This window comes from Mercenaria mercenaria, chromosome 11 (genome assembly GCF_021730395.1).
Source record: "Mercenaria mercenaria strain notata chromosome 11, MADL_Memer_1, whole genome shotgun sequence".
Taxonomy (NCBI): Eukaryota; Metazoa; Mollusca; class Bivalvia; order Venerida; family Veneridae; genus Mercenaria; species Mercenaria mercenaria.
Genome location: NC_069371.1, coordinates 44,561,408 through 44,580,598, shown reverse-complemented (window position 1 = coordinate 44,580,598; position 19,191 = coordinate 44,561,408). Strand labels below are relative to the sequence as shown.

General features: G+C 33.8%; 1 long non-coding RNA gene across 1 annotated transcript in view; it reads left to right on the top strand.

Moving 5' to 3' along the window:
- The first annotated feature begins 1,093 nt into the window (after nt 1-1,093).
- LOC128546887 (uncharacterized) overlaps nt 1,094-19,191 on the top strand; it is a 65,633-nt gene continuing 47,535 nt past the window's right edge. Inside the window, exons 1-2 of the long non-coding RNA XR_008366200.1 lie at nt 1,094-1,186; nt 3,555-3,629. This is a non-coding gene — a long non-coding RNA (uncharacterized LOC128546887). The remainder of the gene's footprint in view (nt 1,187-3,554; nt 3,630-19,191) is intronic.

Here is a 19,191-nt window from a genome sequence, read left to right as displayed (position 1 = left end):
AACAAAATGTTAAATTAGACTTTCATGAAGTTGAAATTGCTTAAGAATACTTTACAGTTATAATCAAATTTGATTGTTCGAAGAAACACAGTTGAAGAATACGTTTTCATTAACGTCAACAAAAACGTTTTAGCATAACTAATTTCGCAGGATCATTTCACGGCTTTAATCTTTTTTTCGAATAAAACATGCTGTAATATTCAGATTGCAAATTTTGATGCAGAGTACTACACATCTGAACGTTCTTAAATCTGAACACTGTAGTGTCTATTTTAAGACTGTACTTTTGGAAAGAGAGCATGAAGTATGTGTATATTTTTGATAATGAGTGTGTCACTAGCATATGTGTAATCATTTCTATTACCCTCTAAGATCTGCATTGTAAAATAATGTACTATCGACTTGCAAAATATCTTTATTCCTAAACCGTATTCGACTTCACTAGACAGTGGCAGCAATTAGATTATTTGGTTACTTTTGGAATTCTTCTGCTTTCTGATATAATTGAGAACTGAAATTACTGTATAATTACTACATATTTATCATTATTTGTTTAGACATTACTGAAGAAATAGGAAAACTGAAAATAAATAATTCAATTAATTAAAGATTAACTGTGACAATATAAACACAAAATGCCCCGGAAGACAAATGTGTCTGGAATTACAGTAATTGTTTTTCTCGAGTAATTTGTTCGTTTCCTGATAAACCTTTTGTTAATAACTGAACTGCAAAACTAAACAGAATTATTTAGGGGATATTTATTTCTGTGAGAATATAACTGAAATATCGTTTACCGAGGGAAATATATGTAAAACTGCACACCATTTTCAAAGTCTGAACAATTCTTTTAATTAAATTTTACCCGCAAAGTTCAGAAAGTTTTTTAATATGATATAGATTTTCTTATACAAATCTGAAAGAAAAATCAAAATTGAAAAGTCTTAAAAACTTTTCTAAATATAACTAAGACAAAAGTGCCATAAATACACAGAGAACTCAAATACATAAGTCGCGTGTCTCCTATCGTGCGTTGAAACGTTATTAATGTACCGTATCTACATTAGGACACATTCTTCTTTCGTATCCAGACATGAGCTGTCATTTACAAATACTTAATTATGGAAATAGCCGTAATTAAGTCTCATACTGGATTATTAGAACGGAGTTTTATATGTATATCAATGTATGTACACTAGTTTATTAATCATATTGATAATATTTAGCTGTCAGATTGTTAGATTATTTTCTGTTAAATACTGTGAAATCATTAATATTCGCGGGGGACTAATTTTTGCGGATTTCGTGGTTGAGTCAGTCCACAAAATTTAATCCCAACGAACAAGTAAAATTCCCATTCATTTTATGTTCAAAAGTTGAAATCCACGAATTCATATCCCCACGAAATTGCCGTTTTGACCAAAACCAGGAAAACTCGTGTCCACAAAAATTAATGATTTTACAGTATGCATTTCAAAGAAATTTGTTAGCCGTGAAAAAGAGGCTAAATATGCAAGAAGACATTAAAAACCCTTCATCTGAGCATTTGGAAAAAAGGATCTGTTTTACAAGGGATGTTAAAAATACCAAGAAAATTTCTCGGATATTGAATGTGGAAACTAAAATTACAGATTTCAGACCATGAACATAGTTTATTTACTGTTTCTAAGACAACGTTACTACTGCTACTATAATATTCCTTTGGTATCACTAAAATGGACACTGAACTGTGATGCACTGATCCATATCAATGAGCTCCTTAATTTCAAACGTGACACGTTTTTGTAATTGACTTCTAGCTTCTAAACCAAGTATCGTCAGCGATACACACCAGGTATCAATTAGACCTCCCATACTACTGATAAAGCCTTGTCCTTTCACCATATGCAGCATACATGTAACATTTGTCTCACCCGATTACAAGAAACTTAAAAAAGAAGCGGCAAGTAATTTTAAGCGAATATGAAACATGAAAAGGGACAAAATCGGACATGGTGATGTTATATGATGTTGCCAATGGGACCACCATTTGCTTATTGATTAGACAAAGAAGATATTATTTTAGCATGTCCTCTAAAATGTCCTTATCTACATAACACAACATTATTGCGCACCTCGTTGTTATAAAATTTGCATCCATCATAATAAAACATCTCTGCCGCTTCTGAACATTTTTCCAACTGAGGATTAAAAGTCAAAGAATAGCAAAGGCTGGTACAGAAGAACGAATATATGCAAAACATATATAATAACAGGCACAGCATATAATACGATCTATGATATTGTAATTTACCGGAATCTGTTAATACGCGAGGATTCCGAGTATAAGTCCACAGTAGATATATCTTGCTGAATATCAAATCTATTGAGGGTTCATTGAAGGTAACGAGCTTGCTTAACTCAATTTACTAGACTGACCACTTTGTCTGCTTTTGTAATGAATGTTCACATACGTAATATTACGGAATGCATAATTTAGCTACTTACGTCCCCTTTTAATTGTCTGCAATCTAAAGATAACTTAAAAATTGAGATTGCCGTTTTTATTGCCGACGATTACTAGTATAACAAATAATCCGAGATTTTAAGAAAATCGATAGTTTTGTATATATAAAAATACTAATTTTAGACTCGATTGTTAGTAAGATGAAATTTTAACTCAAATCGTTACACTACATATTCCTACAATCTTGATAATTATATTATGAATTAACAAATCTGTGTCGTAGAGCTGTTAGCTGCAATACAAATATAAATCATTTAGTGAAAATATACATGTACCTCTCAATATTAGTCTTTCCAAAATCGATTTTAACTAACTAACATAAAAGTTCCGGGATGAAAATATTTTTTACATGGACTGCTTTTCCTCAGAAAAAAAACACACCTTAAGAACTATCGCTCATTTCTATATTCATTAATCATGCTGTCAGTTCCGCCGTGCTTAAAGTTTCACTATAAGTAAAAAAAATGTAAATGCAGATGTTATTGTCTTATGTGACATCATGGTACCATTGCGGGGTTAAGGACGATTTTATTTAAGACTCATTGATGGTTGAGATGAATTTTGAACGAACATAGTTTTCAGTTGTTTCGAATAATCAACAAGACTTAAACGTGTAACTGCAAGATTCTGATGAAATAAGCGATCATGAACATTGAATTAAACATTTCCATTAAACCTCTACTGGTGTAATTGTTGATAGATTTTAATTTGTTCAAGTTAGAATGGCTAAACAATATGATCCTTTTTGCCAATTGCACATGATCTAATAATTCTTATAGCATGTACGTTTGACACCAATTTGTACTGAAATTTTATGGAATAATTTTACTATATTCTAGGTACTTATTTCTAGCAGAATTTGGCAACAGGCATTCCCAGATTGTATGCTAAATTTCTTGTAACGTACGAAAATAACCATATGTCAAATTTATCTCTTGATTAAATACTTTTTTTCTAAAAAGATAAAAGGAATCATTTAAATGCCTCATTATCTTGGTTTATGACATGATATTTGATATAATAAACATTTCTATTGATTTTTATTTAGCGGTAATATTTTCAAAATCGTCGCCATACTGATGACATCATGTCCGGATCCAGTCGCGGATCAGAAGAGATACACGTATGTTGCTTTTGTCTTAGACCCTGAAATAATTTTGGGTCTGTTGCTATGTTTCTCAGTTACTTTTGAGCGGGTGCAATATGATGCCCAAATACATAGCACTGTAGCATTATCGATAAAAAACAACCCTAAGGAGGAAAAACTAAACTGTATTTTACTGAACCTTATCTGATGCCTAGACAGAGTTTCACTTACTTTTTCCCCAGACATAGCGGATATACTTTCATCTTATCATAAATCTGTCAGACCTGTTCATCTAAATAAACATAAAAACAAAACGTTGTGGAAAGGGAATTAGTTAGAGTAGGTAATTCATTTGCTTCAGGGCATGTTATTATCGTATAATTGAATTAGCCGGCGGCCGTAGATCCAACTCAACGTTATGAAACCAATTGATGTCTTAACCATATATACATTATCGCAAGTGGCATAAAATGTTTTATAATTAGCGTCTCCAACATAACATGAGTGAAAACCAGTTCATGATGTTTTACTTAATGGAAGTAAAATAACAATATAAAACTATCGTATCAATTAACGATTGAAATGACTAGCGCTGTTATGCTTTGTGTAATGTCATCTTATTTGATATAATAGTTTATGAACACAACGCATACACTCCTTAAAATAATGACAATGTTGTACTTATATGTAAAACATCGTATAACATAAATAGCGAAGAAACTATCTAACAACACACGTGTCCTAAAAATGCCCGCAGTAAGGGCATGTAAAGCTAACCAAACGAGCTCTAATATTGTGTCATTTCAATTATTACAGAACAAACTGAACAAACAAAAACAGTCTAATGTTTGATAGCGCATGATTCTGTTTGCCATATTTGAACCAGAAATGTCCTCCTACATGTATTCCCTTCACGGATTTTACTGCCTTTCTAAAATGTATAATACGATGCATATTACAGATATGTGAAAAAATATACATTTCTATATGACAGCTTAAACCTGAAATGTAACCAAAAGTTTGTTATACGAAACAAACTGTGTCTACCAATGAACGATAAACAAAAAAAAATACTTAAGGGTACTCACTTTCTATTTCAAGATGCAAACATCTCTGACAATTTTTGGGGACATTTGAAAGTGTTGAGGTATAAGAAATGGAAGCTAAAAGATCAAAAACGTTCAAAAAAGTTCGACAATGGTACGCAGTTTGTTTTTTTTTTTTCAATTCTATTGGGCCAGTCGTTCAAGTGCCTTGTCCATCTGGCGGGGCGTATATTCTCCGTGACGATTTGATAAAAGACACTGTGTCTGAAATCATTTGTACTCCACCTCTGATTCATGTGGGGAAGATGTCAGTTACTTGCGGAAAACAGGTTTGTGCTTATAGCGAATCCAGGAACACTGGTTAGGATAACTGCCCGCCGTTACATGACTGAAATATTGTTGAAAAACGGAGTTTTTAAACCCAAACAATCTGAAAACAAACAAATTGTCCATCTGATCATACAGTCACTGGACGATTCTACAAGAACTCTGTACTGAAGAAAGTGAAAGAGTTTTACAATAAGAAACGCCCAAGCAAAGGATGGTCAGGGGTTCATCTTTTCCACGACATTGCCTCCTCTCAGAAATGCGAGGTTGTTTAGTCATTTTTGCTTCTGAAAATGTGGAATTTGTAAACCTTCCGCGTTATTCATCTGACCTGAGTCCATGTAACTATTTATTTCCAGGGCTTGGGCTTAAGAAAATGCTTTCTGGAAAGAAATATAAGTCCAGAAGTTCTCTTGACAGCGCCATTTATCAGTTTCTCCAACAGACACCTAAAGAATACTATTTATCTGCTTTTCGCGATTGGGTTAAAGGGTTACAAAAATCTGTTTCGGTAAAGGAGGAATACTTTAAAGGTAGTAATAAAAATAGTTTTGATAAAACGTAGCACTTAAGAAATCCGAACCCAAAGACAGATTTTTTTCAGGGCCCTCGTATACTTTATTATCCTTACTTAAAAAACAACGCTATTATGCAGCTGTAATTCAACCTAAAGTTAACAGATCTCTTCAACTTGTACTGATCTGCGTTGGGTGCTGCCCTCAGTTTATTCAATGGACCTTAGTCTGGTGTTTCCTTTGCTTCTCAGTCCTCAACAAAGAAGTCCTTCAGTTTTTCTTTTAAATATATTTACATTAGAATATTTAATGTTTACCTATCTCGCTTCCTTTTGCCTTACTGGTCTTAGGTATTCAGATAATGTGGGTGACTTTTAGTTTCACTAAAACATCGGAGAACGTTTTTATAAACTGTTGCCCCCGTTGTGCTCCTTTTTGGTCGTTTTGTCTACGTTTATATAACTGTTGCGTTCGGTCTTTGCATTACTGTGAGCTTATACGTCTGTATATACCATGCTGTAGAGTTTCGAGTTTCGTGGTAAAGGAGGCTACGTTCTCTAAACATATCCGTTTCTATTGCTCAGTTGTGTGTGTGTGTGTGTGTGTGCGTGCGTGCGTGTGTGTGTGTTCGGGTTTAACGTCTTTTTCAACATTTTTTCAGTCATATAAACGACGGTGTCTATTGTACATGTAGCAGTGAGCACAATGTCCAACTTTATAGTGCTGCCTCACTGGAATATCACGCCGTAGACACGTGACATGATACCCCATCCAGTCACATTATACTGACACCGGGCTGACCAGTCCTATCACTACCCTCTTAATGCTGAGCGCCAAGCGAGGAAGCTACTAGTACCATTTTTTACGTCTTTGGTATGACGCGGCCGGGATTGCTCAGTTGTCTTTATAGCTATAATGACCGTTATTTTTTCGATATTTTCTTTCGCCGTAAGTCATTTTACTACAGGAAGTCAATGTTGTTTGATGATTATCCTTATGGAATAAATCAAAATTAGAAATGCTTACCTCATGTGTCAGCTTTATGAAAATGATTAACATTTTGAACGTAATTATGTTTAATGCGTATGTTCTATCACAATTTCACTCTACAAACAGATTGTTTCCCTTGTATAAAGAGTTAAGAGGGTTAAGGTAGGTCTCTACAACAAATTTGTGTATTTCTGCTCACCTATATTTGTCCGTTGTTTAATCCGAGTATCTATGTTTGTGTGCGTCATAAACTGCTCACCTATATTTGTCCATGGTTTAACCGGAATATCTATCTTTGTGTGCGTCATAAACTGCTTACCTATATTTTCCCATGATTTAACTGGAATATCTATGTTTGTGTGCGTCATAAACTGCTCACCTATAGTTGTCCATGGTTTAACCTAAATATCTATGTTTGTGTGCGTCATAAACTGCTTCCCTATATTTTCTCATGATTTAACCGGAATATCTATGTTTGTGTGCGTCATAAACTGCTCACCTATATTTGTCCGTGGTTTACCTGAATATCTATGTTTGTGTGCGTCATAAACTGCTCACCTATATTTGTTCGTGGTTTAACCTGAATATCTATGTTTGCGTGCGTCATAAACTGCTCACCTATATTTGTCCATGGTTTAACCCTAAATCTATGTTTGTGTGCGTCATAAACTGCTCACTTTTATTTGCCTATGGTTTAACCTGAATATCTATGTTTGTGTGCGTCATAAACTGCTCACCTATATTTGCCCATGGTTTAACCTGAATATCTTATGTTTATGTGCGTCATAAACTGCTCACCTGTATTTGCACATGGTTTAACCTGAATATCTGTTTGTGTGGGTCATTAACTGCTCACCTATATTTGCCCATGGTTTAACATGAATATCTACGTTTGTCTGCGTGAAAAACTGTTCACCTATATTTGTCCTTAATTGTTTAAATTAAAAATCTATGTTTGTCCGCAAATAAAAAAACTCTTCATCTAGTGTATATGTTCCCATGGTTTAAACATGTTTGTTTTTTTTTAGCTATAAACTCTACACTTGTACTTTTGCATTTTTGTGTGTCTTTAGTAGAAAATGCTGCACTACATTCCATGCGGTTGTGCTCCGTCTTATATACTATGACATCTACATATTTGATGGATTAGTTTGACATTACCTTAGACTGTGTTCTATTTAAGAACACACTCGCTTCTAATTCGACGCTATACAACCAAAAATGATAACGGTACATAGAGACACATTGTCTATCAAACATGTTAATACAGTCTCGTCTTCTGCTTTGTTTGGATCACATATTGTTTATGGCGTTTGTTATTTATTTCCTGTCAAGTATAACTGACAATCGTCAAGGATCCAAATGGCATCCAGATGTGGCGTCCATAATATATAAGGGAAACATCCAAAATGCGCCATAAGAGCTATATCTCAATTTGTTTTAAAATAATGAAGGCAGTAGGAGGTAATTCCAGCGCAGACTTAAATTGGTAGTAAATTACGTTTTTGACGTCTCGACCTTTTGTTTCCAGTTTTCACAAAGTCGAAATTGAATAATTGCTATTGCGATCAAAATTGCTTACTGGTCATCATATATAATGGCAAACAGGAGGATAAATATAGTGATATTATTGTTATTTCTGTCCTTTTTTGTATAGGCCTATCGACAATTCTGTTTAAGGCCTCACCAAATTAAAAAGTTGTTCATCGGATTTGCTGCTCGTATATTCAGAAACACACAAAAATATATATTGTTTTGTTTTTGCTTGCGCTCGCCCCATTTAAAAAAATCAAGCCAAAATTTGTTGGTGCGCTACTTTTTACGGACGTATCAGTGTACAAATGCTTATAATTCCAGTCCCAGATTGTTCTAAAATGGACTTTAATCACAATAAATACTTTTCGTATATAATATATCATGATACTTATATTTAGTTGCATTAAAGTTATTTCCCCTTATGCAGTTACGCCATTTTCTTCGAATGTTTATCAAATTGGTTTGCTACAAAAATCGGATTTATTTCATTGAAAATTGGATGAAAACACACACTAATTTATTTGATAACATCAATCTACATTATTTTGGTAAGTATTAAGTAATAAGTATTGATGCATGTCCCCTTTCTGTTTTCTGTTTTTCCTGTCCAAATGATCAGCATTTGTATACGAAAGTGTTTGGGGTAAGGAATTTACATTATGAGTTGTGATCAGACCAATTTAGATCTTCAAATTTTCTAAACCTCGAGTAGAATAATGTTAATGCACGTTAATCTCCATTTCAGACCTTAATTGCAGGCCTGGTATTTTTTAAGGACTGTTCCTGATTTCAGGCTTTTGACAGCCAGAATTTCCCTGTATAACTCTATTGAAAAAGACATTACAGGCTTTTGATTTTTGGCTGAATCCCAGGCCTGTAATTGAGACTTTGTTTCAACAAATTTAATCTGTTAAGAAAGTTTTAAGTTAGAACAAGAGCTGTCCGTAAGGCAGCATGCTCGACTTATCTCAGTGCTTGACTCTGAATTAGAGCTTTGCCAGTTAAAGGGGCATAGTCAATAGCTTTGAAAGTAACACAGATATTAGACGATGTTATATGAAACTTTAACCAAAAAATTCTAAGTTATAAAGGGGCATAATTCTGTCAAAATTCAAACACGAGTTATGGGGATTGTTTCTCCTGGTGTAGACTTTGATAGTAAAAACTATTTTAAGTTTCAAGTCAAAAGCTTTAATAGTAACAGGGATATTTGACATTATCAGAAACTTCGAAAAGTCAAGCTAAAAATGCTATTTTCATTTTCATAGCAGTAAATATTCAAGTCACATACTGTGAAAACATTAATATTCGTGGGATACTAATTTTCGTGGATTTCGTGGTTGAGCCAATCCACAAACTTTAATCCCAATGAGAATAGTTTGTCTGTTTGTTTAAAAAATCCCTAGTATGTAATGGATTATTCCAGGGAACAGTTAAACAGGTAGCATATCACGCTAGTCTTCATTTTGACTTTACGCGTAAAGGTTTCGAATATGCTTACGTTTGGAAAGTAATGTTAGTCCAATAGCGCATCTAAGCCTATCTGAACCCGCCCGGTTAGCTCAGTAGGGAGAGCGTCGGTCTACAGATCGCGGGGTCGCGAGTTCGATCCCCGGGCGGGGCGTATGTTCTCCGTGACGATGTGATAAAAGACATTGTGTCTGAAATCATTCGTCTTAAACCTCTGATAATTCCTGTGTGGAAGTTGGCAGTTACTTGCGGAGAACAGGTTAGTACTGGTATAGAATCCAGGAACACTGGTTAGGTTAATTGCCCGCCGTTACATGTCTGAAATACTGTTGAAAAACGGCGTTAAACCCAAAACAAACAAACAAAATAATCTGATCTGATGCTGTATGCTGTATCATATATATACCTTAAAATTGAAACAATGACATACCCTATTGGTCGCAGAAATTGATAGAGAAAATATTGTAGTAGATGTCTATAAAAAAATAAATCTACCAGTAAAGAAAAATCTTGGAAATGTCTTTAAGATAATTCAATGCCTTCAAAATTTGCTCATTGTCTTGAAACATTCTTGGCTCATTTGTTTCCCTGCCAAGAAATAATTTCTAAATCAAATGATTCACAATTAACGATATTCAGTTCCTCATTAAAACTAAGAGTTATCACCTTTTCTCTTACAGCATAACCACTCGAGCCCAAAAGTTTCACCTAAGAAGAACATAAGATATGCGCTTAAAGAAGTGTCCGGTCATTCAGAAAAATCAGTCAAATCTATTTGTGCTTGTATGAAGATATGGACTATATCTCTCGATTACTAGATATGATATATCACATGATTCTGAACAAATATCATGCTACATCTTTATTGTAGCTTGATCAACTGTTTTGGAAAAGTTTGTTTCAGTTGGTTTGAACTTAAACGTAATGATTCGATGTGGAAAATGTATATATTTCTCCCTAAAGTGTTAAGTACATGACAACAGAGCCCTGCAATTACTTAATTTTCTTTTTAGACCAGTGATGACAAACGTAATAAAATGTAAGTATACTAGATATATGGAAAGTTATAAAAGGTGAAAGACATAATATTGAATCATTATCTGTCGTAACAATATCTATTGATTAATATGAACAAGAAATGTCTTTAAAAAGACAAACGGCGTAAAGGTAATAATATTTTTGCGCATGGAAAAATAAGAACTAAACAGGATGTACTGACAGAAAAGATTTGGATATTAATCTATGGACACATGATTCGTTTCCAAATATTTCAAATAATCAGAAAATTTATATGATCAATAGGTATCCTTTCAATTACGGCCTGTGCCGATTCTGAATAAAAATTGCGTTAGATCAGAATTCATAATAAGTAACCTACTAACACAAAGGCTAGATCCGCATACAATTAGTTTGACTGGAAATAAAAATAATCCCTAGAAGCTTTTGAATCACTAGTGACTCCACCTTCCCCCCCCCCCACCCCCGGCCACACCCACACACACACACAATTCTAATTACTTAATTAAGTTCTCAGTTTTAATAAAACGTAAAGCTAAATTCAAGATGAAGTCAGTTAAACATTTGCAGGTTTGGAGAACTTAAATAATTGTTGAAATTTCTATGTTGTTTTTTTTGAGTCAAGGAATTTCGCTATCTGATTATCACGTTTGTTTACCTATAAAATGCAATTTTGAGAACCAGCTTGCATGAAATGATACAGAAAGAGTAAATATACCATCGCGTGCTGACGACAGAACACGTGGGAATATTTCGCAGACTTTTCAGTATAATATGAGCAATAAACGGGCAAACAATTATTCCATCTTTTCATCTGAATTGCCTTTGGACAATGATACCCTTGTTTTGTATGTTTACGTTTAAGCTTCAATTATCTATACATGTAATAAGCAAATAAAATCCGGTTAAGAACCGACCAAACCTGATAAAAACTATTCTATAATAAGATTTATGATCATAAGCGTATATGTACTAGTTAAATTGAGTATGTTATAAACATATTGAATGGTCTGTCTATCAAAAGTCATAACTCGGACCTCTGGTCATTGACTGGCGAGAAATTTAATAAGTGTTTTATAACGCGAAATCAGATACCAATTTTCACAGTTTTTTCTTGAAATGCTTTGACTTATTAAATCAGTCTTGAATATAGGCCCGTCAAATAGCACCAACTACGGACAGGCGATTTGCATTAGGATCCACGAAACAATCTGATTGTCAAACTGTGTTTTGACTATTTATCGTAACAACAACTAATAACTCTCGCATGATTTTATCAGCGGTTTCAAAAGATATTTGAACAATCAATTGTATAAAGTTTAACGTCATACCGTTTAACATTTATATTTTCGATTAATACCTTTTATTAATTGATTGATGGTCTTGTTACTACCGCTAGAAAAGTGAGAATGAATTGTTCCAGTCTTTAGAATTGTATTCTTATATCTTTGGCAGATCTTTTCGGTAGATTATGTCAAAACATATTCTACTCATGTCAGTGAACTTTGGCAGGTTACAGAAGATTCAATTATCTTGTCATTTCTATTTGCACAGTCTGTTGGTCAATATAAATTATACAAATAGTATGACCTACTTGATAGATTTGTTTCTGTATCAAAGTATTTTTGACAATCATAGAGCAGAATCAGAGTGCTCTAGGATACAGACATGCTATTTTATGACCACTCCTGTCGGTTTTATCAATGTAATCTTACTTTATTGCAGGATTGATCTTTGATATTTCCATCAACATGACAATAAAAAGCAAACATCGTCACATCTTAGTTCCATTTTTAGACATTTATGATCAGTGAAAGTACCAGAGTATGTGCGTTTCTTTCTGAAATTGCTACTCTATAGGTTACAGTTATTATGTAGAAACCAATCATGTGCACAGAAAGACCGATGTATTTGCCTTAACTGATTTTCATTAAGGTCAGCCTATTGTAAAAAATGTCAAGATGTAAATTGAATTTCGTTTTACAAGAAACAGTGGCACACTCTTAAAGCACATGATTTTTTCTCTCAATATTTTATGGAGGTGAAGACCAAGGACGCACGTTTGAACTTTAGGTCCATCAGTCTGTCTGTCCTTCACACTACATGTATCTTCTGTACTCATTTATTCCTTCAGTTTTTATCCAATGAAAATGAAACTTACTATTCATCTTTAGCATGAACCTGACACAATGTCTACGCTTTTGTATTTACCAAATTTCTCTTTAAAATATCACAACTAAATGTAGTTCGAGTATTCAGCCTCTCCAACAGTTTCCATCCGAATCAAATGACACTTGATATACTTCAACAACATGAACTGGACATGCGCATATTGGTGGGGCATTCATGCCCTTGTATTATATCTTGAGTAATAGACCGTCTTGTACTTACTCCATACTAAAAATACTCATCCCTTGACATGTAACTTGTGAACTTATTTACTCATACAATTTACAGCAACTGCAGATAAACTAGGTTCACATCATCACATGAAGTGTTAAGGACTTTTCTGTTCAGTTATTTGTTCTCATATCAACGTATAAATGACTAATGATCTCTCTCAGTGCCCCATCCCCCCCCCCCCCCCCCCCCCCCCCCTACAAACTCTCTCTCTCTCTCTCTCTCTCTCTCTCTCTCCTTCTCTCTCTCTCCCTCTCTCTCTCTGTCTCTCTCTCTCTCGCTAAATGATTTTACTTGCATACATTCAGATTGAAAAAGGAACTGCTTTATAGTGTAAGTCTTTCCATTGTCTTGCATTTCTTGGTGTAGTGAATACATGACTCGTAGCTGTCGTCGAAACTTCAATATTATGCCATACTTTCTAATACGAAAATGTTTTCTGTCATCATCGGGGCTTAACTGCCATTTTAGAACGTTTATTATGCAAATAACCATGGTTAAGGTTCAGTATATGAATGTTAAAACGTAGTGAAATCAATGCACTAAAATCTATATGTTTGTTACTCATGATTTTCATATATTCATGCAAAGAATGTATCTGAGGCTAGCCCCGGTGTGTTTAATACATGTAAATATTTTTGATAAAAATAACTAATTCAAGTATGATGTATTCGTATATACTCGTACATTTTTGTAATGAAATTATACGTTTATGCAACATATTTGAAGATCATGTTTTTGTTTTTTGTTGACTGTAAACTGACATTAAAATATTGAATAACTGATCTCCCAACACTATGCAGGTATAAACTACGGGTATCTATGTTATTTAATGCTTAATTGTATTTTTGTTTATCTATAGGATTACTCCGTTCGTACTGTTACAGAAATTAAAGGTAAAACTGATATTCAAGTTCAACAAGTTTGACCTGGGTTCTACAGTATTTCAATTGAGTAACGGTGAAACATTTTTAAACAGTTTTTATACAGTCTGTTTATTACATCTTCGTTTTCATTAAGAAATATTTTGACTGGATTTATCCGTTTGTTAACATGCAAAAGTAACCACGTGATTTAAATAAAGTACGGGGTATTTCTGGTAAACGATTATGTCACGTAATAACTCCGGTGACAAAGGGAATAGTAAACAACACTTCGAAAGTCAACAGTTTTTATTTAAAGTTCAACCCAAGTTCTTAAGGAAAAATGAGACGCACTGACAATGATAGCTAACCCATAACTAATAGAGTCTATTCAGTTCGGTTCCCGTGCCGTTCTCTCAACGGTTCTCCCTTCTCTCTCGTTAATCAGAGTTATATACGAAATATACCCAAGAGCATTGTTGGTAATTAGCTATCATGTCCGAGCGTTATTACAAATATGGTGATACAACATTCTGCAGACTGCTGAATCTGCATGAAACTGCAATGTATAATGGAAATATGCCAGCGTCCAGTTGGCTACCTGTATGCCTGGTACAGAGAAGAACTGTACTCTGTTAACCTTAGGATAAGAAATATACAATTATACACATGTATGAAACAGAAAGATCAATATTTCGGAGAAGCAATATTTTAGAATACTGAACTGTTTCTATATTACTTTATAACTATGTCCTGAACGGCCATTACATTACAAATTCCTTTCTTTCTTCTCTTTAAAATAAAATAATAATTTAAGTATGAACATGTCATAATAATAAAGTAAAACTTAACTGGCCATTACATTACAATTAATCCTTTTGTATATTGCTATTTATGTGCAAATTTATGTAAAACTGATTATTGTTATAGGTCCACCGTCCTGAAAAAGGGCATACCTGTATTTTTACATTTTCATTTGAAGATCTTTTCACTGGTTGAATGATCAATCGTAAAATCTGGCTCGAGGCTCTGCCAAGTTACCGCGTAAACAGTTAGCCAGGAGCTGGATATTCCCATCCGCACCTACAGCACGAGATAGAAACTTTTTCTTGCAAGCAATAGTAAATAATTAACAAGTAAATGACTATTTTATAGCAGTCTTCTTACAGTAGTGTATTCAAACAAATCGCGGGAAAAATGTTCGTAAACAGGAAATATGTCATGCTGTTTCAAAGACAAATAACAAAGTTTAGTTCCTGTTTTGTAAGCTCAACTGAGAGGAGTTCTTCGTCTCATGAACTGATTGATAGATAACCATCAAATTTTGTCCCTAGCATCCTGGTAAGGTCCTCCTTAAATTTGTCCCGCTGGACTGACTTTATGAGCCGGAGAAGCTTAAACTGGAAAATCCTTTAAACGACTTCTTCTCATGAGTCGTTTGGGTGATCATTACCAAACTTAGACTGTATAATCCTTGTAATGTGTTTTTAAATTTCATTTGAATGGTTCGATTGATTGGTTTTAGAGGAAGCCAGTGCTGAAATAGAACGACTCCTCATGAACCACCCAATATATCATCACCAAACTTGGTCTGTAGCATCCTTTTAAAGTCCTCTAACATTTTAACATGTGACCTAGAGATATATCAAATTATCAAACGGCAGATTCCTTAAGAAACGGATTTTTACGTATTTCTGAAATATTTTGATGTCATAGATGTAAGTTTACGCCATTCTCCGAACAAAACCGATAGTTCCCGAATATGGATGTACGGTACGGGGATTACGAACAACCAAATTGGCACGGTCTTGGGTTAAATATCGACCCTTCCGAAAAAACTACCGCGAGCGCCTTTAAATGATGTAGTTACTTCTATGAGTAATCCTTTCTCTACTAAGAGTCTATTCATTATTTTTCTCTGAATTTTCACCATTTAGCTGGTTAAACTCTGCTGAACTTTAGAAGGAAGTAGTTTATTAGAGCAAGTACCTAGGGGACTTTGTAAAAAGTAACAACGACATCAATCTGGATTTTTTTTAGCGTATTACTTTTTATTAGTAGGCCAATAAAATGCAGAACGTATGTTGTACAACAACTTTTCCGCATATCTCGCGGATGTAATGGTACACTCTTACATATCGTACATATCTAGACGCGTGATAGATATTTTCTTTAATATAAAGTGATATATATAGCGCTGATTGGCTATATGAGCTAAAGAATACCCAAATTTGTTTACTCTAGATATGCTTCAGAAAGTTCTTTAACTTAATTTGTTGTTAATTTGATCCAAAAGTAAATACCAATATTGGCCGATTTTGATGAACCAATCAGAAGTCGTATCACTTAAGGCCGAGTTGATTCACCAGTCATATTATAGGAATCTGAAATTGGGTTGTGATGGTGCAAACCATTGCAGCCTTCATCCTTGTATAACTTCTACAGTTACTGTAGTATTACGGAAGATATCATAAGGTAAATAATAATAAACGATAAATTCCAGTCAAACTATCCAAACTGAATATTTTATATAAACCTCACCATTTCACAAAATTGACCAGACCAATTGGCTATTGTTTATCATGTGCAGTTATCTCCTTTACGTAATCAGGATACAATATAAGAAATGTTTTCTTTATTTCGATTTACTCCTGAGGCTGATTCATTTAAAAATAAAAATGAATAAAACTATTGGCATTCATATTCTCATATCGATGATTATCCTCTTTTGTTCCTTACATGGTAATAACAGAAATAAAACTAAGATGATCAACATCTTTCAAACTGGAATAATCTTAATTAAAAGTTGTTGGTTATTACCACTGGCTCTTTTCCGCTTATTGTGGCGGGCTTGTTTATAACACAAGAGGTGTTTTGATTTTTTACACCGGCATATTTTAAGGCAATAAATATTTTAACAAAAATAATTAAATAAGTCTAAAACGATCGATAGTACAGAGTTGTTACCTATTTTCTAATCGGTGATTCGTTAGATCACTAATCAACCATGTTGCTTTCTATTTTTTATGACAATTTACTCAGACATATAGAATTACCGCACTGGAAAACTAATCTGAATTGCTAGTTTGATACAAATGTTGATTTTTTTAATAAGTAGGAGGGGATTTTTGGATTTGTTCTTATCCGCACGTCTGTCCATGCTCCAGGATATCGGTGGGTCTGAATTTTGTCTTGCATAATACCATAACAGAAGTGTATGACCATCATTTGATTGTTTGCTATTCAGCACCTGAAGTTATACACCTTGGATTTAATTTTGGATTTCACTAGTAAGACCAGAGTTATGGCCCTTGAAAGTAAAATTTCTGCAGAAAGTGTCTGATAGATAGTGTTGCACGTGTCTCAAAAAGTATTTAAATATAACAGCTAAAGAAATGGTAATTTAATACGTATTACTATTATCTTTAGAATAAGCTTGTTATACCTCAAGTTCTGTTTCAATAAAAGTTTTGATAATGATACATTTCGGCCAAGTGTACATTGCTTGGCCTTAAAAATCTTACTCTAATGACAAAATCCATTAAAACTTGCAATGTATAGATTTTTTACTTCCTTTGTTTTGAAGTAGATACACACTCTCTCCCACTCTGTAACATTTCAACTTTCTTGGAGTAGTAATACTGCTATCTTATATGCGGTGAATAATTTTCCTCAGATTCACGAAATATGGATTACATGTCTCGCTGCGTTCAATGAATCACCAATTTAATGCATTTCCCCATTCGAAAATATGTTCTGTCATTACCAGACTTTAGCTGTCATTTAAGAACGTTTTATTATGCAAATAACCATGGTTACTATATGGTGCATGAATATTAGGCAAGATTATTTAATCAGCCAGCTAAAATGTGTACATTAACATTGTTTCTTGTAATATTTAGTTATTCATACGAAGAATAATAGCTTTGAGGTAACTCACTATATATGCTATATTGAAGATTATTTTCTTGATAAATATAACCTATCACTGAATAGTAGAATAATACACTGGATATAATACGGTGTTCGCAAATAATGTGGACACTAGACTGCAAATCATGGTGGTCATGATATTATTTTGTAAATGAGAATTTATTTACTTTACAGTTTGCCACATTATTTTCAACAAACAATATTCAAAGGTTTAAATTTATATTTCTACATGTGGTTTATCAATGTCCGTTTCTGACTGAATACAGTGAACACAGTAATCAGTCACTGTCTTTTGGATGTCCCGTTCCTGATCTGATCTGCAAGGGTTTCTTTGAATTTAGCCATCTCTATGTTTCCCAGATAAAGCCAAATAATTAATGAATATTTTATAAAAATGCATTACATATTTGTCTGTTATTTCAGCCGCTTGATAGAAACGAGTATAATGAAATTTCTCTTCTATTCGTGATGTTCAATTCCTTTGTGAAATCCTGAGATGTTGTTCTTGATAAAACCCATAAATATCCTTATCTAGAAATGATGATTATTACCGTTGACATCTAAATGATAAACCAATGACAAGGTTTTTTTGTAAAATGTTCAGCCACTAAAAACATTGAGTCAGATCTTGATCACATGCGTTATATTCAATTTAAGAAAGTGGGATAAGGCTACTTAGACTTTAGTTATTATTCCCAACCTAAATTTTTAAGTTTTCAGGCAGTTGGTCGTATTTTAAGTTTTGAATAGTTAAAAAGGAGATAAGTTACTATACTAGTAGTTAAAATATGAAAGAGCAATAGAGACATAAAAGTTGATGTTTTTGCTTGCAGGCGGCATATAATGTAGATTATTTTTCAAATTTTTCAGTAGGACGTAAGATTCTCATGACATACTGTTATGAAATAACAGTCTTCTATCCACTAGACACATTATCGTCCCGTGTTATAGCATCTATGATGTAATAAAAATTGACATGATAGTTTGTAAACATCGCTTATAGGCTACGATCCAACGATTATCTACTAGTAGATTCTAGATTTGGATGTGCAAACATGGCAGATAAAGTTTCTATTGTTGTGTTGCGTGATGGCTAACAAATTTATCTAGAAAGAAACTTATCATCAAATTATACCCGAAAACAGGCTTGACCTGACGACCTCTGGTGATGCAGTGTTATTGGAGATGACTGACGCTAAGTGGCCACCAAATAGATTACTGAAGAATCGGCTGATATAGTAAATTATTTGAACTAGAGGAATTGTTATTTTGCATTAGGACTACTGCAGAAAACCACCCGTGACGTTTTTCTCCTATTACCTGTATGGTCAAAATTAAGAGTTTCCTTATTTTTTGTTAAGCCTCAGTTCTTTTTGTCGGATTGTTCCTACGCTTTTGCTGAAAACTTTGTTCAGTCGCATCGTTTTTTCTAATTGAATTTTGCGGGGCTTTTTGGCAGTCAACTCTCTATTTTCAGTCTGCTTTTCAAGTTTGAATTTTG